Raw genomic sequence first — 15,536 nt, 5'->3', positions numbered from 1 at the left:
TGAATATACAGTAGATACTCCCTAAATACTTTTTCACTGATATATTTTCATCTTCTTGGTTTCCACTATATGGAAGGGTGCTTATTGTAAGTTGCAAACTTAAACAATGTCAGTTGGTACTCATCCTTTGGAGTTTATGTAAAATGTTAAATCACCTCAAACTAGTGCAGATATTTGTTTAACTTCCTTTCCCTCTATTTTCCTCTTAAGCATTTCTTCTTTCAGAAAAGTGTGTTTGCTTTTGTTGTTGTTGCTATTTTAATTTTAAGCCAGAAAACATTCCTATCTTCTAATCCTATGGAAATGGAGATTTTTATTTGACACAAAGCATTATTTCTAATATAATATTTGTGTGCCTATTTGTATATGAACCCACTGATGCATATATTTAAAACTTTGCTATTTATCATCCTGATCATCATCATTTTTTGTTATTTCAGATGAGTCAATGGAAAAATGAATGATGAATATAAGAAGGCTTCAGCATATTATCAATTAAGACTTGAACTCAACAAGTGGCATAAAAGACAAGAAGGGTATATATGACCAGAGAATGCTGTAGGCTTGTCATGGAATGGGAGTGAAGGATGGATAAGTTGGCTGTTGCCTTGTCATCCACTAGATAAATTTTTAACCTTTTTTCTACTTTTTTTTCCCCATTAATTCATTATTTATTTTTAAATGTATAGGAAACCCCACAAGCATTTCTAGAACATAGTATAATAAAAAAGATAATGGTATTTGAAAGTGCAAATCTATTATGTACAATCTGTTATACTTTTAAAATATAAAATAAAGTTATCAAGTAAATTTTCCCCCTTTTTATGAGTATACATTAATTTGATTTATTCATTGAAAAACTGATTGTTCATATCCTTTGACCACTTATCAACTGGGAAATGACTCTTATTTGTATAGATTTGACAAAGTCTTTAAATATTTGAGATATGAGACCTTTATCTGAGAAACCATCTATTTCTGTTTTATGATCTTGGCTACATTTGATCTATTTGTACAAAAACTTTTAAATTTAATATAATCAAAATTATCCATTTTATACCTTACTTTGCCTTCTATTTCTTGTTTATTCATAAATTGCTTACCTATCCATAAGACTGATAGGTAATATGTGGTTATTGTTCTAATTTTCTTTATATCTAGGATATGTATCCATTTTGACCTTACCTTGTTAAATTGTATAAGATATTGTTCCATACTCTGTTTCTGTAACAATGCCTACCAGTTTTGCCAGAAATTTTTTTACTGAAAAAAAAAATCTTATTCTGAAAGTTTGTTTTATTTGCTGCTGTAAATTATTTGTCTACTCTGTTCCACTAATATACCTTTCCATTTCTTACTCAGTACCATGCAGGTTTAATAATTACTATCTTATAATATGGTTTTAGATCTGGTACTCCTAAGCCTCCTTTCTTTACCTTTATTTTTATTAGTTCACTTGATACTCTTTGATATTCCACTAAGTATTAAAATCCTTAAAGAAGATTTTCCAATCAAATGTCTAGATCAACTCTGGAGGATTTATATAAAAAATTGAATAATATCTATTAAAAATGATGGACAAGCTGATTATAGATAGGCCTGGAAAGATTTACAAAAACTGTTGCTGGACAATACAAGCAAACTCAGGAATACATTGTATACAATAACAGCAAGAATATGTGATCAGCTATGAAAGGCTTGGTTTTCTCAGTGGTTCGGTAATCCAAAGCAATCCAAATAAACTTTGGACAGAAAATGCCATCTGCATCTAGAAAAAAAAAATTAAGGCGACTAAATGTAAATCAACACATGCTATATTCACTTTTTTTCCATTTTTTTTAACCTCTTCCATGGTTTTTCCCTTTTGCCCCATTTTTCTCTTCCAACATTCATAAAGCAGTATTAAAGCAGTATTATTAAAAATAAATAAACTTACTATAATAAAAAGAAAAAAAATGAACAATGATCACATGTGTTTGTATTGCAGTCACTGGTAGTGGCCATACTGAAGAGATCGATCATGAATCCATTCAAAAGTTAAAGTTGAATTTTAATGATGCTAATATAAAAACAAGTAAAATACAGGGAGAGAGAGATATCTAATAAACAATATTACTAACTTTGAAAGAAGAAACATGTATTTCACTTCATGTTGCACATTTTCAGTTTTAGAATGTGTTATTTTCAAGTCAGACACTTGTACTTGAGATGAGATCTTGCTGCAGGCAGAGATTTCATTTGATTTCTGTCAGGCATTTGCAGATAGCTTGAATTTTTCTTTCATTTTCTAATCATCACACCCAGCACTTTTGGTTAAATCAGGGCAATTAGAGAATTGATCCACAAACATTTAGGAATTGGCTGGGTGCAAATAAAAATCAGATTAAAAAAAATATGACAACTCAATAGGTGAATTATCATAACTTGTACTATCTTTTCAGTTTTGGTTCCCAGCCCTTAGCAAAATGCTTGGCATTGTATAATTGGCATTTAGTCAGAGCTTAATAAATACTTTTCATTCATTCATTCATTCTTGAAATATTTCATGCAAAAGCTCCTGTTTCCATTTTTTTTTTAACAAAGCATCTTTATTTGCTAATAACTTCCTATCCTCTCTGCCCCCTTTATATTACTTCTCTTCCTTCCTCCTAAATGATAAGCAGCTAGGTGGTGTAGCCAAATAAGTCTCATTGTTTTTCAGTCATTTTCCTGTCATGTCTGATTATGACCCTGTTTGGAACAAAAAGACCTATCCAGATTGAATATTACAGAGATCACTCATAGAAAGCAGAATTATTTATTAGAATCTCGAGAAGTGGACCCCATCCTGGTCTGGGAGCCAAATTTCACAGTAGGATAGGGCCAGAGCCTTGAAAATGCTTACAGCTTTTATACATTTCAGACAAAGAATCTCCAAAATCCCACCCTCTATATATTATGATTGGTCACATAAGTATACTGTTCCCCTAGTTCAGGGTCCTCAAACCAAGGCCCGCAGCCAGATGTGGCAGCTGAGGACGATTATCCCCCTCACCCAGGGCTATGAAGTTTCTTTATTTAAAGGCCCACAAAGCAAAGTTTTTGTTTTTACTATAGTCTGGCCCTCCAACAGTCTGAGGGACAGTGAACTGGCCCCCTATTTAAAAAATTGAGGACCCCTGACCTAGTTGGTCAGTGGAATGTAGTAGACAAGGTGATATACAGCTTCTTTGGCCACATAATCCCTTCTTTGGACAATGGAATGTAGTCCAGGCCTTATCTAAAATCACGTGACTCCTGATAAGCTGAAACTGAAGCCTATAGGCTTGATCTACTTTAACTAATAGTCTCTGGTCAATATGTGCTTAATCTGTGAATTCTTCACCTTTTCCCATACAACCCGAGTTGGGATTTTTTTTTGGCAAAGACACTGGAATGGTTTGCCATTTCCAAGGAAGATGAGTCTTTCTGACTCCAGGTCTAGCACTCTATCTGTGCATTTTAGGAAAATTACTATATTAAAAATAATCTATGTTTTATATATGTATATATATATATATATCACGTTCTACATAATTATCTCACACATATATAAAATTTATCTCTAACAAAATAAAAATCTGAACAGTGTGCTCTTCCATCCGTATATGGATATTTCATACACATGCCTAGCTTCTTCTTTTCCCATTGCATGATTCTAAATTCAGAAAGAAAAGAAGGTTTCCATACCTCCTTCCTGGATTTCCCAATACACTTCAGTTTATCATTTGGATGAAGGTTGGTCCAACTCAAATTGGGAAGGAGGCTAATTCTGCCTTTAGCACCTTTTCCTCTCTTTTTAAAGAAACTTAATTCTTTTATTAGCACTCTCATCTCTGGCCCCTAAGTACCTACAATCTTTTGTTGTTTTCTCTTAATAGTGGCTTCCTAAGCCCCCAGGAGCAAATACAAAATATTGATATTAATTGATATTGATATTTACAGCCTTTCAAAATCTAGCCCCCTCCTACCTAGCTAGTCTTTACATCTTACTCTCTAACTTGTACCCTCTAAACCAATGATACTGCCTTCTGGGCTGTTTTACAAAAGACATCCCATTTTTCTGACTTGGGCATTTTTTTCTCACTATCTGCAATACCTAGAATACTAAGTCTCCTTTCTCTTCTCTAACTATTTAACTGCCTTTAAATATCAACTAGAATTCCACCTATCTGAAGCTTTCCTTAAATGTTTTCCCTATTTTAATTATTTTTCATTTATCTTGTATAAAGTTTGCTTTGCATAAATTTGTTTGCACAAAATCTCTCCCATTAGATTATAAACTTTTTTAAAAGTAGGGGCTTTTATGCCCCAGAATTTAGTATGGTACCTAGAAGAAAGTGGGCACTTAATAAATATTTATTGAGTGTTTATTTTAGAAATAATTATAATACCTAAAAGCCTTTCCTGTACCCCTTAATGCTAATGTTTTCTCTCTGTTGCTCATTTCCAATTTACTCTGTAAATATTTTGTTTGTACATAGTCATTTGCATGCTGGCTCTCCCATTAAACAGTGAGCTCCCTGAGAAAAAAGACTGTCATTTACCTTTTTTTGTATCCCCAGCATTTAACACAGTGCCTGGTATATAACATGCACTTAACAAATATTCACTGAATGACTAATAAGTTCATTCAAGAGTTGCAAAACAATATTGTTTAAGTTTTGAAGAGGAAAAGTGATGTGATTTTAATTCCCAGACCATCTAGGAAGGAATTCTTTGTCAGCCCTCCTAGTCAATCCCCCTGTCTCAATATGTTCAAACAACTTTTTGACATATTGAGTAGCATATCTTTAGACAAGTCTGGAAACTGGTCTGCCAGGGGCATTCAATTTGGGGCATTCAATTTAGCTCCTCACCTTTCCCCTTTTGAATTCCCACCTTTACTGTTCCTATCACCCTGAGAAACCCCCAAGGGTAAATTTCTCCTATAAAAATATCTGTTTATGAAGAAGATCTTTGATAAATTCTCCTCAGGATTAAGCCCATTATGAGGTTACTCTTCTCCTTCTTTCTCCTTTCTCTTTATTCTTGCTAACTCTGGTCAGTCTAATCTATCAGTCAACAATTTACTCCCACCTCACAAAAAATTGCCTTTCTCCTGGTTAAAAATGTGAGTTCCCCTGGGAAACTTGCTTTTTTTCTTTCTAACTATATAGTCTCCCAACTTTATTTCATACTTACTGTTCCTGGTGTCTATTGTATACCTTCATTTTGTCAGTAACTTCTTTCCTTAAATAAATCTACTTTTTGCCAAAGAGAATGGTCATTGTGAATTTGTCACATGTTTATTGGAACTAAGTGTTGCTATCCCAATCACATCAAAAACCATTACTAACCAAGAGAAAGATAGGTAGAAAGTGGCATTTGAATTATCCTTTAAATAACAGGTAAGAATTAATTAAAGCAGGGAAAGGAAAACATCATGAATAGCATGAAGGTATAATGTCTTGATGATTCTCATTATGAGTAACTGCACAATCCATTTTCACAGTGATCTAGGCAGTCATTGCATGTCTTTTCTCTCTTATAAGGTTTACAATGAGTATCTGGTTTATTTTATTTTTTGATGTTGCCCCTGGAAGTTAGACATATCAATAAATCAATGAAAACTTTAAAGTGCTAACTATGGGTCAAGCACTATGCACTGCACAACACATATACATATAGATAATATCTAGATAAAAACAGTAGTGGCTTTTCTCTTTAGTCCTCTAATCTTTTCATTGCTAAATCATTTTCTTTTATGTTCTTCAATCATGTTGATTATTTTAAAGGATAGTGTACTAGGACCAAGAATATTTAAGTTTGAGTGGCTCCATAAGGCTGTGTGACCTTGGAGAAATCACTTAATTTCTTTAAATTTTTATTTCCTCATCTAAAATAAAGACAAAATTGTAATTTCCTGGCATAGCTTTCTGGAAGTTTAGGACCAGCCTTGATTTCAGCAGAATAATCACCACAAAAATAGTCAGGAATAAAGTCCAAAGTCTTTATTATCTCCTTCCCAATCTGTCTCCTTCTGCTAGGGCTCTGCTAGCTTTCTGGAGGCCCTCTGGAATAGGTCTTAGTTTCACTGGAGGAAATACAGGAGGCAGGAGAGTCACCAGAGGCTGGTCCAAGCTGGAATCTCTATGGCTGACTTTGTCCTCAGTTTATATACTCTATTACAATTACATCCTTACGATATACGGGAGTATAAACCAATCATTATATCACTAGGGAACCATTATTTATTATAAGATTAAATCAATCATACTGAATTAGAGAATTCACATGCTAAACTAGATAACCTTTGTCTTATCAGTTCCACTGAGTTAATACCTTGCTGTAAGAATCCTTGTTTCAAGTACATTTCTCCAGAATTCTGGCCCATTTCACAAAATCATATTCATACTATATGGCCATTGTGAGGAAAATGCTTATAAACCATAGACATGAATTATTTTTAACACTTATTCCCTCCACAGTAATCAGGTATCCTGATCTGCACTACAGTGTTCTAGACACTCTACAGAAAAGTATAACAGATGTGATCCTAGTGCCTCATAGAACTTGCTTCTTTTAAAAATCTACGTTTTAGAATTTGCTGTGTGAATTCATTTATAAAGGACTTGATAATCTGATAAAAAAGAAAGAGAAAGAGATTCAAAGTTTTAGATTCAAGGTCTCCACAAAGTAGCTGTGACCTTAGTCAAGTGACTTAATCTACATGGTTTAGTTTCCTTATAAGCAAATTGAGATAGTTGGATAATTTCCCTTTTAGCTCTAAAATTCTTATGATCACAGTACTTGAAAAGTACCACAGAATCTCATACTGCTAAAATATATGATAAAGGTAAATTTGTGAGACTGGCACAGTATCTGAAATTGTGTAAGCTCTGTCTCTATCAGATAAATATCTAATTCTAGAGAGATGTCAGAAGACTCCTTGAAAATCCACACATATACTTTAGTGGGAAAATATTCTTCCTTCCATTCATTCTAAAAATTGACATTCTGTGCTAATGTGGAATCATGAACTTTTAAAAGGTTTATTTAAATTTTTTTCACATTTCTAGTCTATTCCAATATTTTATAGCATTTATTATATGGAAATTCTTCTTTAGTATAATCCAAATTACATATGACATATAATAAAGCATAATCTAAAAAACTTTAGCTAAAGTTTCTACCTGTCTTTTCTTTCTTTGTGACTCATCACCACTCTGTAGTGTATTAGAAAAGAAAAACAAAAGCAAAAAAACCTAGAAAAACAAAACATTGCATTGGTAGTCAAGAGATCTTATTTTTAGTCCAGCTATATTCTAACTTCGTTAGGCAAGTCATTACGTATTTCTGGAACTCTTTTCTCATCTGTAAGATGAGGGTAAGATGGGACTAATTGATCTGTCTCCTTCCATATCTAAAGTACCATGAAAATATAATTCTCTCACTTCTCAACTAATTTTTTTCTTTTACAAAACAAATTAAGAGAAAGTGGAGTATCCCTTTATATAAATTCTAAAAATGATGAAAAAAGTCATTCTTTGCTAAGTTTTTGTACCTTGAAATAATAGGAAACCCCCGATGTTGATTGTAATGCATGTAGAGTACAAAAATATAAAATGTGAAAGGTAGACCTTTTTATTTTTATTTTACTCTTTATTACTTTTTATTTTACTATTGGGGAAACTGAAGCAAAGGAAAGTGAAGTGACTTGCATAAGATTATGTTATGGGCCAGAACTCTGAACTTGAAACAAGGTACTAATTAAGTGGAATTGATGAGACAATGGTTATCTGGTTTAGTATGATGTTTAATAGTTCTCTAAGTTCAGTTTAATTTAATCTTACAACAAATAATGGTTTCCTAGTGATAGAATGATTGGTTTATACTTGGTGTAGAGCATATGAGCTGGGAACCTCAGCTAGGTTCATTGAGAGGGCTAGAGATTCAGAGAGAGCTGGAGAAGACAAGAGAACTGCAGAGAGTTTAAGAGAGCTTAAGCTCTCAGAGTGAAGGAGAGACAAATTCATTTCCGCTTTCGGTCAGGCTTCTGGTGGCAGGCTCTCCTGCTGCATTTTGTCCATTGAGACCAAGGCCAGTCTGAAAGGCTCTCCAGAAAGCTGCCCAGCCACAGGAAGGAGATAATAAAGTATTTGGACTTTAACACTTGGCTACTCTGGTGATTACTGAATTGAAATGAAGGCTGCTCCCAGAGACCCCAAGAAAAAATGAACCAGAGAACATTACAAGATTACATATCCCTTTAATGTCATGAGTCATTTCAATATGCATCCTCCTCTATAAAATTTTTTTGGAAATAATTTCTCTGGGTTCAATAGGACTAACACTATAATGAACCAAAGGCTTCTAACTCATCAATATTTCTCATTCTGTCCTCTCCTCTCTCCCTTCCCTGAAAAAAAAAAAGTTGCCATTCTCTCCTTATGCTGAGTAATAATGGCATACATAGAAGTACAGATATTTCTAATGGGGACAGCAAAACAGGGAACAGCCAAGCTGAGAACTTGCTCAAACAATCTGTAGATAAAAAGGTAATTTTAAAGGGAGCAGAATGGCTTCTTCCAAGGAGCTAATTATTGAAAATCTCTTTTTATACTTGCCCATGCAAACTAATTATACATTGTGAAAGAATACTGAAATTAGAGTCAGGAAAGAGTTGGATTCAAATCATATCCCTTGAGGGCAGGGACTTTTTCACTTTTGCTGTGAGATCCTAGGGTGCTTTGTATAGAGACTAGCATATAGCAGGCTCTTAATAAATGTTACTTTATAGACATACATATCTATATCTACCTTGTTAAAGCAAGTAGCATAAAGTAGAGGTTTATGAATTCATATATGATCTTTTGATGTTCTGATGTGTAGGTATGGAACTTCTATAATTTAAAAATCATATATTGTGTGTATGTATATATACATGTGTGTATATGTATATGTGTATTTACGTGCATATATGTGTATATATGTATATATGTGTATATGTGTGTATTTTACATTTAAATTTCAAAGCTTCTTTCTTTTTCTGTACTTCCTTCTGAACTTCCTTCACTTAATGTCTATGCACCTAAAAATGTTAAAATGGCCTTCTTCCTTTCCTCATTTGCTATCAATATTAGTACCTGATCTTTTCCACCTCCCAATTCCCAGTTAAACCTAGGCAACTTTCTGAGTCCTTGTAAAACAGTTAAAACAGTTACCAATTTGCAATGATTGAAAGAGCTTCCTTACTAGGAGCTGCTTATATCATTGGAATCATAGTCAGGTCTAGACCAAAACAGGTATAAAATAGCATGAGAAGCAGTATGATGTAATAGAAGGATGGTTTTAGAGTGAGAAAGACCTTGGTTCGATTAGCTTAATGAGGTACAAGGAAACTTTCTAAGATTATAAAGACAAGTTGCTGATTCACACAAATAATGGATGTATCCACACTGAGCATTCCTTGAACTGTTGAAATTATAGGCACACAACAACAACAACAAAAACAATAAAACCCCTAAAATTTCACAAAACAATATCATGGGCCCTTTCTCCTTAAATATTCTACTCTGATTCCTGGCCTAAAGAAAACCTAGGTTTTGTTTTGAACTATAGAATCATGATACTAGAAGAAAATTTAAAGATCAATCTTGTTTAACAGAATTTGCGCTAAGATCTTTCTGCCATTTTATTCCTAAAACAATTACTTAAGTCAATCCATTCTGCAAAGAAATTAAAGTCACTTCATTTGATCAATTTTTATGAACCATCAAAAGATAAAGGAGTAATGTTTATGTCTGTAAATTATAGCTTATGTTCTACAAAAAATGAAAGCTTTCAAATACTTAACTTTCAGAGTTGTATATCAGAAAGAGTACTAATTTGGGAATCAGAGGACATAGTTCAAATCTTACCTTTGGTACTTATGTGACCATGATTAGTAAATTTTTGAGGCCTCAATTTCGTAATTTATAAAATTAGGGAATTTATAAAATTTATAAAATGAGGGAATTGAGCTAGGTAGCTTCTGAGGTATCTTCCAGCAGTATGGTGTTATTACTTTAAAGAGTCAAAGCTCATTGGACCTACTCTTAAATAATGCCATCTCTTTCCAAATGAAGAGAAAAATACATAACAACTCCTAGAGGTTATAATGAACACATTCTACATTTATTTATCTTTTTTTTTGCTAACAATTATACCTGTGTAATGAGCAGTTATAATATTTTTTGTAGGTCCATATCCATATCGAACATATTTCACTTAATTATAGAAATCTTAGATTACATCTAACCATGGCTTGATGTTTGTGGACATGTAGATATTTTTCCTACAGTCAGCAACTAGAAGGAAAAAAAGATTTAAATACATACATATATACAAGTATGTATATGTATGTATTTATACAAAAAGAAATACACATACATATATACATATATCTACACATATGAATATATGTATGTATACACACACACACACACACACACACACAAAGAAAGAGGTGAAAGAGAGAGAGAGATCATTAGCCAAAAGGAACATAATAGTGATTTTCTTTAAAAAGCTTATTAAAACAATATGAATCTTCAAATGGAAATTTCTTGGATTTTTTGTTTAGGATACATTTCTCCACATTTATGCTTCTTACATGTTAGGATGTGATAGCAATTCAACAATCATAACCAAAGCATTATTGAGTGAAACATATTCACTCTAATTTTTCTATCAGTCTTTAGCATCAATTTTTTTAACCTCCTATCTAAACTCAAGCTTCAAAGTGTTTCATTTTCAAGTGTTGAAGGTACAAAGGTTTAGATATAAACAATTGATAAGATTGGTTGACTAATTCATCTTACTTTAATGTATTAATAAAATTTTACTGAGTGTAAACAGTGAACACATTTGAACCTCTCTTTAAGTGAAATACAATTCTCTATTTACATAACAAGAAAGCAGAGGAAAAAACATTCTCAAATTATATAGCAATCTTTCAGAGGACATAAAGAAATTCTATGACATGATCTCTGACTTGCTGGAGTTTACTAACATTTAACCTGAGAGATGGTGAGAAAGAACATCACAGAAGAAACAAAGCAGGTTGAAAAAATATCAGCAAAAACTTAAAAATGGGAATAAACATTGCATGTTTGTGGGTCAATGGGGAGAAAAACCTTTAAAAAAAGCAGATAATATGTATCAGATATAGTGGAAAGAAAGATTGGCTAATGGTTACTATATTCCAGGCACTACGCTAAGCATTAAAATTGTTAATCTCTTTTGACCTTGCATAACAGCCTTGTTGAGGTCTGTGCAATTAATAATATCAATCTTACAATACTAAGGAAACTGAGGCAAATAGACATTAAGTGACTTGTGCAGGATCATGTAGTTACAAGTGTCTTAGACTGGACGTGAACTCAGATTTTCCTGACTCTAAATCTGGTCTCTGTTCACCTAGCATTCTCTCACCTCACACAATACTTTTCACCTTTTTAAAGCAAGTATGCATTATTCTGTATCAGAATTATTCTGTAAAGATACCATGCCCTGCTTTGAAACTTTAAGCTGTTTCATAGCTTTTAACTTTATTTTGTTTTCATCTAACGGATCCATAATGGTCAATGCTTTCAACCCAGGAGGGCTTAGAAAGCCAGGTATACTTTGCTAGAAGGGTTGGTTGAGGCTGGTGAATACCTTTAGTTGGGATTCTCAGCTTGAGAAAGTCTGAAGCCAAGCAGGTGTTTGCAAAAAGTCAAGGATGAATATGGTGAGGCCCCTTGCATTGGACAGTCACCCAATTGCCTAAGGAGGAACAAACATGTCCAAGTCAAAAAACAAAAAGACATAGTAGTTCAATACTTTTGAGCTGATCAGTATTGAGATTTAGCCAGTGAATGTCTAAATTTAATATTATTTAATTCATTTTTTCCAATTACAGGTGAAGATAATTTTAACATCATTTTTCTCTCTCCACATTTTGAGTTCCAAATTCTTTCCTTTCCTCTCTTCCCCCCTCATTGAGAAGGCAAGCAATTTGGCAAAGATTATGTGTATCTAGTAATGCAAAATATATTTCCATGTAAGAGAGACACAACTTAAATAAACAAACAAGCAAATAAATAAACAAACCAAAAATAAACATTTGTTTTTTGAAGTTTTTGTTTGTTTTTGCCTTTTTTTGTTTCTTCAATAGCATAGTTCTTGGCACATAGTAAGTGATTACTAAAAGCCTGCTGACTGACAAAAATAAATAAATAAATAAGAGAAAAGGAAGAAGAAGGCAGAATGAAGGAAAGGGATATCTCTTTAGAAATGGGATACTAAAGGGGAAGCTCACAAATAAATTCCTTATAATTCCCTCTCCATCACCACCTTGGTCCTGCTATAAATATGTATTGTAATTCATCATCATTGTAATGACACATCTTCAGACTTACAAGTTTGATAGATCTGTGACTTTCAGTGATAATGAAGCCTTACAACTAATCTTCCTTTTCTTGAGAGGGCTATGGGGTAAGGATGCATTTCTTCTCCCAGTGTTCAGCATTTAGGGCAGCTTCTTTATTCCATGTCTCCATAAGCCATGCCACACAGAAATTGGGCAATTACAACAGATAATATTAAATACTGATGACAATAAGAAAGCTTTGTATCATAAGAAAAAATGTCTCATCTAATAGAGGACATTTTTGTCCCCTTGTTCCTATTTATTCTTCAATTAAAAATGTTTTACTTGCTTTAGAGGTTTAGTTATTAGGCCAAATATTTTTTGAGGTTGCATTCCATACAGTATAGTAGAATAAAATATTTTGGTCAAAATCACTTGTCTTTATCAAACTCTATCTTTAAAGCAATAATACACAAATTTTTTTCTGGGATTTTAGGTCTTTCTGGAATAGCTTAGCCCATGGATATTTAGATAGAGCAGAAGGTGATAGAAATTTAGCACAGCAAACCCTATATTTCTACTAACGTTCTATTGCAAGGCCTCATCATCTTATGTCTGAGTTTTTATGAAATTTATACCAGGAAACAGAAACATAGATTTTTTTTAAAAAATGTATTGCTTATTTAAGAAATCTTACTTTTATTTTTGATGAAGAAATCCAATTTATATTCATATAAAATACTCTAAATCATTACTGATGAAAAAATGCAGATTAAAAACTCTTGAGATATTATTTTACATCTATCAGATTGATAAAAAATGATAGAAGGATAAAGTAAATTTTGGAGAGAATATGGGAAAATTGGGACATTATATTCATTGTTTGTGAAATTGTAAAATTATCTAACCATTTTGAAGTGCAATCTGGAATTATGCCTAAAGATTTACTAAACTATTTATATGCCAAAAAATTTATATCCCAGAAATTCTGCTACTTGGTCTATATAAAAAACTCAGGCTGTTTCTACTAAAATGTAAAGATTTAAAGTTAGGGTTGGCAAAAGGCTATGTGGCTCAATTGTCAAAGTGCTCACCTAGCCAAATTCAGAAAACCAGAAGGAATTAGACATGGAATAATTACATTTCTCCTCCTTACCTTCCATCTTTCCTCCTCCCCCTCCCCACCACTCCCGGCACCCTTTGGCTGTATTAATTCATAAAGACATTTACCAAAGTAAGGATTCTCTAATTCTTTTCTCACTCTTTGTCTTTTGACTTTCAAAAATTTTTCTTGTTCCTTTTATTCAATACAAGAGGAAATAAATTCTAGAGTTTTCTATGCATTTACACATAAGAAATAAGAAAAAGAGATCAATTAATTTCAAATAGTATAATAGAGTAATTTATCAAATATTGTGTTGAAAAGTTTTTTATACCCTTTGGGGTTATGTGTACCTCAGATTGAAAACTCACATACTAAGGGTTAGAAAGGTTGTTGTCTGCATTGATGGAGAGAATATGCAATCAGTCATCATTTAGTAAATGCTTAATATATTCCAGACATTGTGTTAGATCTTGAGATTATAAGAACAAAAGTGAACTAGTTCTTACTCTTAAGCTACTTCTATTATTAGTAAATGTTACTTTGTATATAAGCAAAGTAAACACAGAATTTTTTGGAAGAACAGATTCTAGCAATGTCAGTACTGAGATAGTGATACTAATGTGATAAATTTCCATAATAGAATTTGGAGACAAATCAACTCTCAGAAACTGTACTGGGCATCAATAATACCAATAAGGTTCATGTAACATATAAATGTTTTTCCCCGTAACCATCCTTAAAGACAAAATCGACAGCATCAACATCAATAATAGGATTGAACTTCACTAATGCATTGTTTTAAGGAATTGAAAATTTGATATTTTATTAGATTAGCAAACTCACCTAATTGTAGTATGAGAAGAATCATATTTAGGAAATAGGATAAAAATGAAAACTCAGCAAGTGTTAATCTTCACTCTGAAACCTAGAATTTCAAGCATCATAAAATTATAAGGGAATTTAGAGGTTATCTAGTTTAACCTTTGATCCAATACAGGAATACACTGTGCAAAAATCCCCGACATTCTGACATTCTTGTACAACATTATATAGTTTTAGAAATGGAATAATCATTCTTTCAGTAGGTAATCTATACTATTTTTGGATACCTCTAATGTTTGAAATATTTTTTCTTATATGAACTGATATCTACCTTGACTTCAGGATCAAGTTAATCCTAAATCCTATTCTGAATGATAAAACTTAAAGTAGTTAAAGGCATGTACCTCCCTGCCCTGACTATCACCAATTTATTAATCTGTTTTCTATATTGCATAGTTTCCATGCCCAATCACCATTATGATGTTCCTTTTCTGAATGCACAGTTTTGTGTTCCTTATAAAATTTAGTTCCTACAGTTAAATATGGTTACATAGATATATAGTCTGACTGGATATTACTTCAGCAGACTTCATGTAATGGCTATTGAATAAATCCTAATTCATTAGTGGAATCTGACAGAATTTGACTTACCATTTTTAGAATGTTTCCAGCGGTGGGATTTGTCATCCTTCTTAGTTCATTGTGCTTATTGACAATCTTTTTTTGGACTGAGGCATTTGTTAGTTGAAAAAAATGAAAATAAAGATTTGAGCTCTAAAAATAAAAAAAAAAGAATATAGATGAATTTTCTAACAATAAGAAAGAAAGTAATGGAGGGGTATAGTCATTTGGCCTAAAAAATGTGAATCAGATATTGTTAACTATAATATAGACTTTACTACTTACATTGGGTGCAGTGGGATCTGTAATTTGATTGGTTGATGTGTTATTCATCATCTGCTAAACAGAAAAAATGACAACACAGTTATTTGAGATGTACTTTCAATGATTTTGGAGGTTTTATCTTAACTAGATAAACAATTTATTGGTAGGTATTATTTTCCTTTTGCAAATGAATTAGGATTTCACAGAACTAATAAGAAAAAAGAACTAGAAAAGAGGTAATAATTGAGCTGGAAAAAATAGAGCCTTTTATGTGATATATAAAAGTCTTTTGAGTGTATTAGAAAAAGAACAATAACATTGGACAAAGAAAAA

Source organism: Sarcophilus harrisii, chromosome 4 (genome assembly GCF_902635505.1).
Source record: "Sarcophilus harrisii chromosome 4, mSarHar1.11, whole genome shotgun sequence".
Taxonomy (NCBI): Eukaryota; Metazoa; Chordata; class Mammalia; order Dasyuromorphia; family Dasyuridae; genus Sarcophilus; species Sarcophilus harrisii.
The sequence above is the reverse complement of the archived record's forward strand: the minus strand, read 5'-3'. Positions refer to the sequence as shown.